Source organism: Scyliorhinus canicula, chromosome 20 (assembly GCF_902713615.1).
Source record: "Scyliorhinus canicula chromosome 20, sScyCan1.1, whole genome shotgun sequence".
Lineage (NCBI taxonomy): Eukaryota > Metazoa > Chordata > Chondrichthyes > Carcharhiniformes > Scyliorhinidae > Scyliorhinus > Scyliorhinus canicula.
In genome coordinates this window covers 62,845,658-62,859,684 of record NC_052165.1, presented here as the reverse complement: position 1 = coordinate 62,859,684, position 14,027 = coordinate 62,845,658, and the positions used below count along the sequence as shown (strand labels likewise).

Below are 14,027 nucleotides of genomic sequence, written 5' to 3'. Positions count from 1 at the left end.
TTATAAAGTCAATACCCAGTATGTGTTCTGCTCTGCGGGGCAGACTAACTAAAACAACGGGGTGTCTGGTGGAGATGTTCCCTAGCTGAATTGATACAGGGGCTGTAATGTGTCCCTGCTGTGAGTGCCCTGTAAATCCGCTGAGTGTAATTGTGGATGTGGTGGGCCACATGTCTGCCCGTTCTGTGGTGGAGGAATTATTGGTTGTGTGGGACCCTCCTGTGTCCCAAAGTAATTCTATGGGCTTCCCTCTAATCTTTGCTGTGACCACCGGCCTTCCTGATCGGTCCCAGCGGGTGTCACAGACCCAAGTGGGGGAGCCCGAACACCGTCAGTCCGCTCCGTCCACATTGGTCTGCCCTGACTGCGTCCCTATACTGTGGATAGGCTTTGCCTTGTTACTGGTCAGAGTGCCTGTCTGCTGGCCTCTCTGAGATCTCTGTGGGCCGTTGCATTCCCTTGCGAAATGCTCTAACTGTCCGCAGTTGTAACATTCCTGCGACTTCTGTGGGGGGGCTGTTCTTTCCTTCGTTTACCCATGCGGGGTTTTGGTGTGCTCTCACTGCCTGTATATCTGCTGCAGCCTGAGCTTCTTCTGGGGCTTAACCTTTACCTTGCCTTGGACAGATTGTTCCCAAGCACGGGACAATCTTTTCAAAACCCATTTTTCATTATGGGCCTCTTCTGAGGGGTCATAACTGCTGCAGACTCCTGCATCTGTGGCGTGGGTGATTATGGTGCGGGTCCATTTAACCATATTACCGCGGGTTAAATGAGCTTGGTCTAAATCGCCATAAACGGCAGTGAAATGGATCCACAGCCTTCCTGCGAATGCTGTGGGATGCTCTGTCCTCTTCTGCCTACACTTATTTAGGCCTTCGACGGGGTCTCCTCTGTTGTACCCTGTCGCGTCTAAAATAGCTGTATGCATCTCCTCTAGTGTGCCTCTTCCAACGTTCTGTGGGTCGGGGAGGGCTGCTACAACCGATGAGTCTAAACTCAACACTGTGAGCTTTACTTGCTCTCGCTCATCCAGGCCGTACATGGTAGCCTGTTGCTTCACTTTCGCGAAAAATTGGTGGGGGTCTGCAGTGGGGAGGAACGGGGTGATTTTCTCACACGCGTCCCTGAGTTGTGTTACGGTTAAGGGGGTGGTGTAGGTGATGTCGGGTGCGCCTTCTGTGGTTGCCTTTCTTTGGGTGGTGACTGGGTTCATAGGTGCGTGTGCTATCTGATCTGTGGGGGGTTGGGGTGCTTTCCTTTTCTGTTGCGCTGCTGGCGCACATGTTCCCTGAACATAGCGCTGCGCTGTTTCACTCAATTCCTGCCAATCTGGGGCATTTTCCTCATCTAACTGGGTTCCAAATGTCTCCTGGAACCCATTCTGCACAGAAAGCAGAGATTGCAGCTGCGCAATCTGCTTCCTACACTTTGCATGATCCACTGTAGAACATAGAACAGTACAGCACAGAACAGGCCCTTCCGCCCTCGATGTTGTGCCAAGCCATGATCACCCTACTCAAACCCACGCTATACCCGTAACCCAACAACCTCCCCCTTAACCTTACTTTTTAGGACACTACGGGCAATTTAGCATGGCCAATCCACCACTTTGGACTGTGGGAGGAAACCTGAGAACCCGGAGGAAACCCACGCACACACGGGGAGGACGTGCAGACTCTGCACAGACAGTGACCCAGCCGGGAATCGAACCTGGGACCCTGGAGCTGTGAAGCATTTATGCTAACCACCATGCTACCGTGCTTTGCCTTTGCTCAGTGGTGGCAGCATGGAGTGCTCTTAAAGCTGCCTTTAGGTCAGAGCATTGCCTTTGCAGTGCCTCTACCTGCTTCTCTGAATCTTCCTTTATCAGAACTGCTCGCTGCACATGCTGATAGGCTTTCTCATACTGGGTTTGGGAACTGCTCAGATGGGCTAAACAAGACTGATGTGCCCTCTTGGCATCATCCACCTCTCTATCCTTCTCTGCCAGCTTCCTTCTTAACTCTAGGTTTTGCTTTTCGATGTCCCTGACATCCACTTTGCTCATCCTATTTCTCTCTTCTAATTCTGCTCAGAGCGTCTGAACGACCTCCTCTGTGCCTCGCAATTGTGCCAAGCAGGACACAATTGCCATCGGCTTGCGTGCTTTTCCTATATTCTTTTTGTGAATTTGAGAAAGCTTCTCCCACCAAGTATGTCCTATACTCCCGGGACCTGTCTCCTCATTCAAACAAAACTCACTCCAAAGGGGCCATCCTTTCCCTTTGAGATATTTCCTGAGTTCCAGCTCCCATACGGGACACTGCCCTACTCTGCTACTGCTGGTCGCTGCGACCACAAACTGCTCTGGGTTCATGAGGCGTTCCATTGCCTGCATGGCCATTTTCTCTCTCTCTTTAATTTGGAACAGGGATGATAAGGTAATGCTTTTAAATAAGGGTACGGCATTCGCTATGTTCCGATTATAAAATTCCCGACAGTTTGACGCAACAAAAATCTCTCAGTTTAACCTTACAACCCTGTTAGTTACGCATGCAAAAACACACTTCCAAATTATGATTATTGATTTGAACTCCTTGAACACTTGTGGTTTTTCCTTTTCCCAATTCGAATTTCTGGGTTCTCTCGGAGTGGGGGGGCCACTTCTAATTGAGTCCCGGCAGAGTCTGCCACTAAATGTTGGTCGTTCTGGGTGAGTGTGCTTAACATTCAATTTGGCTGTTTCTTTACTTAGCTCTGGAGTCGTCAGGTATCGTTAAGATACCGCCACAAATTCAAGGTGAAGTTCAAAGCAATAAAACCATACACCAATTAGTAAGTTCAAACAACTGAGTTTATTATAATACAATTATAATAACTACCCATGCACACGCTAAAAGGATTAAGCTATTCCTACCGCTAAATAAACTAATACTTATCTCGAAGGAACTGCCGGGTCAGGGAACAAGGCCTCTTGCTCTGCTCTGGTCTGCAGACTTCAGGTTGGTAAGTTAAAAGGGGTCAGGAGTGTCTATCTCTGGTAGTGATCGTTGTGAGACACTTACTTGCTGGCGGCTGCTGTCCAAACCTCTCTCTCTCTCTCCTTCAGGGTCTTCTTGGCAAAAGCTGGTCGAGGTGCTGGTCCACGGAGGAGTGTTGGTCAAGGAGAGAGGAGGGCTGGACGAGAAGACTGAACCATGTGTGGGACCTGTCTTTTCTAGGTCCCAGGGATCTGCGCCCCTTTGGGCGGACTCCCTAACCGGCTTGGAATCGATTGGGTCTCTTCCCAATCAATATGTTTGAATCCCCCCAATACTGAGGCTGTTCCTTAGCTACTGGGCGGGCTCTCAGGCTCTTTGTTTTCGTACCCTGTTGGTGCCTGCTGGTATCCTTTACAATGTTGCAGTTGCTTCCCCATTTGTGTCCATTGTATCTGGAATTGTTCCATTAACATGCTAATTATCCCGGTGATTGCCTCATTAGTATGCGGAATGTTCGTTTTGGTGCTGTCTGATTTCTTAGCAGACAGAATCCACACCTGCTAGGTACAGCCTGCTGGGGCTGCAAACATTGTCCATTTTATCCTGTATGCTTTGCGTTCCTCCATTTTGTTTAGGGAAATGGCCAACTTCGGTGGCCACAAACTGCTCAGCCCAAGACCACAAGAAACTACAGAGAGTCATGAACATGGCCCAGTTCATCACGCAAACTCGTCTCCCGTCCATTGACTCTGTCTGCACCTCCCACTGCCTTGGGAAAGCGGGAAGCATACTCAAAGACCCATCCCACCTGGGTTATTCTCTCGTCCAACCTCTTCCTTCGGGCAGGAGATACAAAAGTCTGAGAACACACACTGACAGTTTCAAAAGCAGCTTCTTCCTCACCGTTACCAGACTCCTGAATGACTCTCTTATGGACTCAACTGATCTCTCCACGCATCTTCTCTACTGACTAGTAACACTGTTGGATGCTTCACCCGATGCCTGTGCCTATGTATTTACATTGCGTATTTATGATGTCCTATGTTTTTTCATGCATGAAACGATCTGCCCGTACTGTACGCAGAACAATACTTTTCACTATCATGAGAATGTTGCTTTAAGAAATGTTTGGCTGCTCATATTACTGCAGTGATGTCAGAGTATGGGTGGAGCTGAGCTGTCCTGTCAGCTTTTTACTTTCGTTTTTGAGCAGGCTGCAGGGTGTGTTTTAGTTTTGTTTTCAGAGCTGGATAGCTGCAGTCACAGCCAGAAGGTGTATGAATCTCTCTGTAATCTAAAGACTGTAAATCGATCCTTTGGTGATTTTAAACTAATAACTGCTCGCCTCGCAGTAGTGACTTTAACCTGATGTGCTTCTGTTTAAAGGTTTTTTGAAAAGTCTCCTCGATGTTAAAAAGGAAAGCTTAAAGGATTACTTAGTGTTGTATTCTTTGGGGGTTGTATTTGAATTAATGGTTGCTAAGATGCTCACTATATGTTTAACAAAGGTTAACTTGAGTTCATAGAATAAACATTGTTTTGTTCTAAAAAAAACTTTTCTGTTTCTGCTGTACCACATCTGTAGAGTGGGCCGTGTGCTCCCCACACCACAATCTATTGAAAGTTGCCGGTCAGGTAAACTCCACCATACACTTTGGGGTTCTCTAAACCCTGGCCCATAACAACTGTAGGTCCCGAGAGGCGACAATAAATCAAATCCAATCCAATGGAAAAAGGTGGAGACCCAAAAGCTCAGCAGTTTGGGAATGTTTCAGATCCTTTATCTCAGTACCGTCAAAGACACGTCATCTGACAGACCAAAATGTCATGTGCGGCCAAAAGGGAATCAGTGAGCGGGAGTGTCCAGGGAGGGGGCTGCCTGCTTTTGTGTTTTGCTGCTTTAAGGAGTTCCTGCAGCCAGTGTTGGGATGACGGAGCCGGCAGCGCCTTGCACTGACTGACACACCATTGGCTGGCCGGCGACAGTGGAATCATTGTCACATCGCTCTGGAAATAACACACCAGGCTGGAACTTGCCTAGTGTTGTCCTGCCCGCCTGGCTCCTTCTGCTCCACACTGAGGTGAGTGTCTGCGACCGGGACCCAGCACTTTCAGCAGACCCCCCCTTTCTCTCTCTCTCTCTCTCGGCCGGTGTGCAACAGGATCATGTTTGATTCCCCCCCCCCCCCCCCCCCGGCCTGTTTTCGATGCATTTGTCCTCTCTCTCTCTCCCGCGGACAGCAAACCCCAGCAACAGCTGCTGAAAGGGTCAAATGACGCAGTCATTTTAAGGAAGCCCGTCTTGGCCTCGATCGAGCCCTGGACAGAGACAGCCTCGGCTGCTGCCGTCAGTGGCTCTATATTTAGAATCAGTAATCTGTCAGGGTGGGAAAACATTGCCTCACAATGTTCCTGTACATTAAACAAAAACACGACGCACCCCCCCTTGCCCATGCCAGGTGCAAATCTAAAGACCTGCTCCTCAGGTGAATTTGCCATTCTGAATTCTCCCTCTGTGTACCTGAACAGTGACTAGGGGATATTCACAGTAGCTTCATTGCAGTGTTAATCTGAGCCGATTTGTGACATTCAAACCCAGCTGTCGAGGGACAGTCACTGTTGTAATGCAATGAACACCTGCTGCCTTCAGTGTGGTACGGTGCTGCTGTCTGCCCACTTGCTCTGCCCACCTGCCTGCCCACCCGACACTGAAACCCCTCCACTCACCCTCCACTGTCTCTATCTCCTTTTGCAGTATTTCCGAAAACTAAGTACTTCCAGTCGGCCACTGACCCCAAAACTGATGTGATCAGTGCAGAGCCTTGTTCAACAGACCCCTGTAAACAGCGATATTTATTATTTTAGAAGTGCTGGAACGCACTGGCTGAAAGGGTGGGAGAGGTGGGAACATTTCAGAAGCATTTAGATGAGCACTTCAAATTCCAAGGCTATGGACAAAGTGCTGGAAAATGGGATTGGATTAGATTGGTGCTTTGCAGAAGTCTTCAGTCACCCCCACGCACACTCACACCCCCACGCACACTCACTCACCCCCATGCACACTCACTCATCCCCCATGCAATCACTCACCCCTCACTCACCCCCCATACCCTCACTCACCCCCACACCCTCACTCACCCCCCACACCCTCACTCACCCCCCACACCCTCACTCACCCCCCACACCCTCACTCACCCCCCACACCCTCACTCACCCCCCCACACCCTCACGCACCCCCCCACACCCTCACGCACCCCCCACACCCTCACGCACCCCCCACGCCCTCACTCACCCCCCACCCCCTCACTCACCCCCCACACCCTCACTCACCCCCCCACACACTCACTCACCCCCCATACCCTCACTCACCCCCACACCCTCACTCACCCCCCACACCCTCACTCACCCCCCACACCCTCACTCACCCCCCCACACCCTCACGCACCCCCCACACCCTCACGCACCCCCCACACCCTCACGCACCCCCCACACCCTCACGCACCCCCACACCCTCACGCACCCCCCACACCCTCACTCACCCCCCACACCCTCACTCACCCCTCACACCCTCACTCACCCCCCCCCACACCCTCACTCACCCCCCACACACTCACTCACCCCCACACACACTCGCTCACCCTCACGCACACTCACCCCCACGCACACTCACTCACCCCCACACACTCACTCAACCCCCCACACACTCACTCACCCCTCACACACTCACTCACCCACCCACACACTCTCACACCCCCACACACTCACTCATCCCCCACACACTCACTCATCCCCCACACACTCACTCATCCCCCACACACTCACTCATCCCCCACACACTCACTCATCCCCCACACACTCACTCATCCCCCACACACTCACTCATCCCCCACACACCACTCACCCCCCACACACTCACTCACCCCCCACACACTCACTCACACCCCCCCCCCACACACTCACTTACCCCCACACACTCACTCACCCCCACACACACACTCACAGCCTCCACACACACACTCACCCCCCCTCCACACACTCACTCACCCCCCACGCACTCTCACACTCCCCCACACACACACACCCCCTCACACACTCACACCCCCCCCACGCACTCACACACACCCCCACACACTCTCATACCACCCCCACACACTCTCATACCACCCCCACACACTCACACACCCGCCCCCACACACTCACACTCACCCCCCACACACACACTCATCCCCCACACACTCACTCATCCCCCACACACTCACACATCCCCCACACACTCACTCATCTCCCACACACTCACTCACCCACCCACACACTCACTCAACCCCCCCCACACTCACTCATCCCCCACACACTCACTCATCCCCCACACACTCACTCATCCCCCACACACTCACTCATCCCCCACACACTCACTCATCCCCCACACACTCACTCACCCACCCACACACTCACTCACCCACCCACACACTCACTCAACCCCCCCACACTCACTCAACCCCCCCCACACTCACTCACCCCCCCTCACACACTCACTCACCCGTCACAAACTCACTCACCCACCCACACACTCACTCAACCCCCACACACTCACTCATCCCCCACACACTCACTCATCCCCCACACACTCACTCATCCCCCACACACTCACTCATCCCCCACACACTCACTCATCCCCCACACACTCACTCATCCCCCACACACTCACTCATCCCCCACACACTCACTCATCCCCCACACACTCACTCATCCCCCACACACTCACTCATCCCCCACACACTCACTCATCCCCCACACACTCACTCATCCCCCACACACTCACTCATCCCCCACACACTCACTCACCCCCCCACACACTCACTCACCCCCCCCCCACACACTCACTCACCCCCACACACTCACTCACCCCCACACACACACTCACAGCCTCCACACACTCACTCACCCCCCCTCCACACACTCACTCACCCCCCACGCACTCTCACACTCCCCCACACACACACACCCCCTCACACACTCACACCCCCCCCCCACGCACTCACACACACCCCCACACACTCTCATACCACCCCCACACACTCACACACCCGCCCCCACACACTCACACTCACCCCCCACACACACACTCATCCCCCACACACTCACTCATCCCCCACACACTCACACATCCCACACACTCACTCATCTCCCACACACTCACTCACCCACCCACACACTCACTCAACCCCCCCCACACTCACTCATCCCCCACACACTCACTCATCCCCCACACACTCACTCATCCCCCACACACTCACTCATCCCCCACACACTCACTCATCCCCCACACACTCACTCATCCCCCACACACTCACTCATCCCCCACACACTCACTCATCCCCCACACACTCACTCATCCCCCACACACTCACTCATCCCCCACACACTCACTCACCCCCCCCACACATTCACTCACCCCCCACACACTCACTCACCCCCACACACGCACACACGCTCACAGCCTCCACACACTCACTCACCCCCACACACACTCACTCAACCCCCACACACTCACACACCCCCTCACACACTCACACCACCCCCACACACTCACACACCCCCCCCCACACACTCTCATACCACCCCCACACACTCACACACCCGCCCCTACACATTCACTCACCCCCCACACACACACTCACCCTCCCACACACACACTCACCCTCCCACACACTCACTCACCCCCCCCCACTCACTCACCCCCCACACACTCACTCACCCCCCACACACTCACTCACCCCCCACACACTCACTCACCCCCCACACACTCACTCACCCCCATACACTCACTCACCGCCCCCATACACTCGCCCACCCCCCACACACTCACTCACCCCCCACACACTCACTCACCCCCCACACACTCACTCACCGCCCCCCACACACTCACTCACCCCTCACACACTCGCTCACCCCCCACACACTCACTCACCCCCCACACACTCACTCACCCCCCACACACACTCACCCCCCACACACTCACTCACCCCCATACACTCACTCACCGCCCCCATACACTCGCCCACCCCCCACACACTCACTCACCCCCCACACACTCACTCACCCCGCACACACTCACTCACCGCCCCCCACACACTCACTCACCCCTCACACACTCGCTCACCCCCCCACACACTCACTCACCCCCCACACACTCACTCACCCACCCACACACTCACTCAACCCCCCCCCCCACACTCACTCACCCCCCTCACACACTCACTCACCCCTCACAAACTCAGTCACCCACCCACACACTCACTCATCCCCCACACACTCACTCATCCCCCACACACTCACTCATCCCCCACACACTCACTCACCCCCCCCCACACATTCACTCACCCCCCCACACACTCACTCACCCCCACACACACACACACACTCACAGCCTCCACACACTCACTCACCCCCACACACACTCACTCAACCCCCACACACTCACACCCCCCCCACACACTCACACCACCCCCACACACTCACACACCCCCCCACACACTCACACACCCGCCCCTACACATTCACTCACCCCCCACACACACACTCACCCTCCCACACACTCACTCACCCCCCCCACACACTCACCCCCCCACACACTCACCCCCCACACACTCACTCACCCCCACACACACTCACCCCCATACACTCACTCACCGCCCCCACACACTCACCCACCCCCCACACACTCACTCACCCCCCACACACTCACTCACCCCCACACACTCACTCACCGCCCCCCACACACTCACACACCCCCTCACACACTCACACCACCCCCACACACTCACACACCCCCCACACACTCACACACCCGCCCCTACACATTCACTCACCCCCCACACACACACTCACCCTCCCACACACACACTCACCCTCCCACACACTCACTCACCCCCCCCACACACTCACCCCCCCACACACTCACTCACCCCCCACACACACTCACCCCCCCACACACTCACTCACCCCCATACACTCACTCACCGCCCCCACACACTCACCCACCCCCCACACACTCACTCACCCCCCACACACTCACTCACCCCACACACTCACTCACCGCCCCCCACACACTCACTCACCCCTCACACACTCGCTCACGCCCCACACGCTCACTCACCCCCCACACGCTCACTCACCCCCCACACGCTCACTCACCCCCCACACACTCGCTCACCCCCCACACACTCGCTCACCCCCCCACACACTCACTCACCCCCCCACACACTCACTCACCCCCCCCCACACACTCACTCACCCCCCACACACTCACTCACCCCCACACACTCACTCACCCCCCCCACACACTCACTCACCCCCCCACACACTCACTCACCCCCCACACACTCACTCATACCCCCCACACTCACTCATACCCCACACACTCACTCATCCCCCCACACACTCACTCATCCCCCACACACTCACTCATCCCCCCACACACTCACTCATCCCCCCACACACTCACTCATCCCCCCACACACTCACTCACCCCCCACACACACTCACTCACCCCCCACACACACTCACTCAGCCCCCCACACACTCATGCAGCTCCCCACACACTCACACACCCCCCTCACACACTCACTCACCCCCACACACTCACCCCCCCCACACACTCACACCCCCCCGCACACACCCACTCACCCACCCACACTCACTCACCCCCACATACACTCACTCACCCCTAAATACACTCACTCCCCCCCGCACACTCTCTCATCCCCCACACACTCACTCATCCCCCCCCCCACACTCACTCACCCCCCACACACTCACTCATACCCCCACACACTCACTCATCCCCCCACACACTCACTCATCCCCCCACACACTCACTCATCCCCCCACACACTCACTCATCCCCCCACACACTCACTCATCCCCCCACACACTCACTCATCCCCCCACACACTCACTCATCCCCCCACACACTCACTCACCCCCCACACACACTCACTCACCCCCCACACACACTCACTCAGCCCCCCACACACTCATGCAGCTCCCCACACACTCACACACCCCCCTCACACACTCACTCACCCCCACACACTCACCCCCCCCACACACTCACACCCCCCCGCACACACCCACTCACCCACCCACACTCACTCACCCCCACATACACTCACTCACACCTAAATACACTCACTCCCCCCCGCACACTCTCTCATCCCCCACACACTTACTCACCCCCACACACACTCGCTCAGCCCCCCACACACTCTCTCACCCCCCACACACTCTCTCACCCCCCATACACTCTCTCACCCCCCCACACACTCACTCACCCCCACACACACACTCACCCCCACACATATTCACGCATCCCCACACACACCCAATCTCTCACACACCCTCACACACCCACTCAGTCTCTTTCATTCAGCCCCACACATCTGCTCTGTTTCTCACACTTCCCTGCACACACTCACTCACTCAATTCTCTCAGGTGGCGTAGTGGAATTGTCAACTGGACTAGTAAAGCAGAGAACCAGATTAATGCCCTCGAGTTCCAGGTTCAAACTGCAGAAAGTGAAATTTGAATTCAGTAAAATTGTGGAATTAAAAGTGTTATGAGGACCTTGAAACCAATGTCGATTGGCATTAAAAACACGTCTGGTTCACTTATGTCCTTTAGGGAAGGAAATCTACTGTCTTACCTGGTCTGGCCTACATGGGACTCCGTACCCACAGTAATGTAGTTGAGTCTTAACTGCCCCCTCAAGGGCAATTACGGATGGGCAATAAATGCTGGCACTGACTGCGACGCCCACATCCCATGAACAAATGAAGAAAAACACACAATGAGTCTCACTCACACTCCCACATACTCACCAAGGCACCTCCGCCTCCTCCCCGGGCAAAATCCCTCCCCTCACTGGGCAGGAGGCAATCTCAATCTCCCCACGCCTGCCGTGAGCTCTCTCCATGGGCCGTCACAATTGCACACTCCCCGTGCCTAACATACAGGGTTTCCCGCACCCCAGTCCCGCTGTTGCTTGGGTCCTGAGCTCCAGTCACATCATCGCCAGACCGAGCTTTAATTTAGTGCCTCATCTGAAAGACAGCACCTGAAGCAGTGCAGTATTCCCTCAATGCTGGAATTCAGTCAGTGTCCCTATATCCAAACTGTTCAGTCACGCTCTACCTCGTCCAGATCGATTTCATTGAATTCCAACAGATCGCCATTCTTTTCAGACACTTTCTTCTCCAATCTTGCCAGTTCATACTGACACTCCTCTTTATCTTCGACATGAATTTGACATGACATACATCTCCCTTTAAACCCAAGTAACTGGCATCTAAACCCACTCTACCAATTCAAGCTGGCACTATTTCCCTTGCTCTTCACCCTTACCCAATTTGCGCTGCTGCTTTCGTGCTCCACTTCGTTTTAGTCAGTGTTGGGACTCTTTCCCCACTCGCCTTCTGAGTTTAAACCCAAACCACCTGAGAGGAATAAAAATTATTTTCCTTTCTTGCGAACGGTGACACAGTGGTTAGCACTGCTGCCACACAGCGTCAGGGACCTGGGTTCAATTCTGGCCTTGGGTGACTGTGTGTGTGTGGAGTTTGCATGCTCTCCTGTCTGGTATTCCTCCTGGTGCTCCGGTTTCCTCCCACAGTCCAAGGATGTGCAAGTTTAGATGGATTGGCCATGATAAATCGCCTCTTAGTGGCCAGGATTGTGCAGGTTAGGTGGGGTTAAGGGGAGTGGGTCGAGGTAGGGTGCACTTTCATAGGGTTAGTGCAGACTCAGTGGGCCGAATGGCCTCCTTCTGCGCTGTAAAGTAAAGTCACCACAATCCCAGATGACCATAGGCTGTTTCACCCTTTGAGGGGGAGAGCTGACTGGTGGTGATTGAACCTGAGGGTCAGCACACCTTGGGCAAGGGGCAATGTTGTGAAGTCAGAGCCTTCATGAATAACCTCAGCCAGTATGGGAATTGAATCCGCTCTGCTGGCCTCACTCTGCATCACCAACCAGCTGTCAGGGATTCTATGATTAGTACAAAATGAACTTGACTTTCACAACCTAGTTCTGCTGGCAACGTATCCAGAACACAAAATTGCATGTAATCAAGCATTTCTCTGGCCATCTCAATTAAGAATGAGTTGCAAATGGAACCTGTAGAATCAGGGAGCATAGAGGCCATTCGGCCCACTGTGCCAGTGCTGGCTCTCTGAAAAAACGATCTAATTAGTCTTATTTTCCTACCCTTCTCTCAAAGCATTGCCAATCTACCCGTCCCAAGTATATATCCATTCCCTATTTGAGGGTTATTGTGACTGAATCTGCTTCCACCACCCTTTTAAGGCCAAGCATTCTGGGAAATGTGCAAACCTTGGAGCTGAAATCATGGCACTACTTGGCATACAGTGACCTGAGATTTGTGCTGAGATTTGAGGTGGGTCTTGACCATTGATGGATCGTCGAGAAATATTAACGTTGACATTTAGAGCAAAATGTGAAAAAAAAAACCTGTCCAAATGAGTTTTCTGTCTTCATCCCATCTAACCCAAAACATTAGTTTTTGTTTTAAAATACCTACAGGCTCCTGTGCATGTGTAATTTTACAGAGGCAAAGCGTGAGTGTGACAAATGATTTGTTTTTTTAAAAAATACTTTGTATTGAGATTTTCACAAAATATCAAAAACAGAAAATATCAACAAGAAAACAGTATTAACAAAAAAAAAGGAAAAACACAATATAACCCCCCCCCCCCCCCCCCCTCCCCCCCCCCCTGCCGCAGTAACTACAAAAAGAAGAAATGATAAGCACCCGGAATATTCAATAAACACATGTACACATTTCTCCCCTCCCCCGAAACAAACCCCCCCCCCCCGCCCCGGGTTGCTGCTGCTGCCGGTCTATATCCCTACCGTTCTGCCAGGAAGTCAAGGAAAGGCTGCCACCGCCTAATAAACCCCTGTACTGATCCCCTCAGGGCAAATTTTACCCTCTCCAATTTGATGAACCCCGCCATATCATTGACCCAGGCCTCCACGCTTGGGGG

At 53.7% G+C, this 14,027-nt stretch overlaps 1 protein-coding gene across 2 annotated transcripts in view; it reads left to right on the top strand.

Moving 5' to 3' along the window:
- The first annotated feature begins 4,815 nt into the window (after window positions 1-4,815).
- Window positions 4,816-14,027, top strand: part of aass (aminoadipate-semialdehyde synthase) — a 98,597-nt gene continuing 89,385 nt past the window's right edge. Inside the window, exon 1 of one of the 2 annotated variants that reach the window (XM_038780090.1) lies at window positions 4,816-5,044. The gene's annotated coding sequence lies outside the window, so the exon portion shown is untranslated. The remainder of the gene's footprint in view (window positions 5,045-14,027) is intronic. The other variant, XM_038780091.1, reaches the window with a different exon arrangement.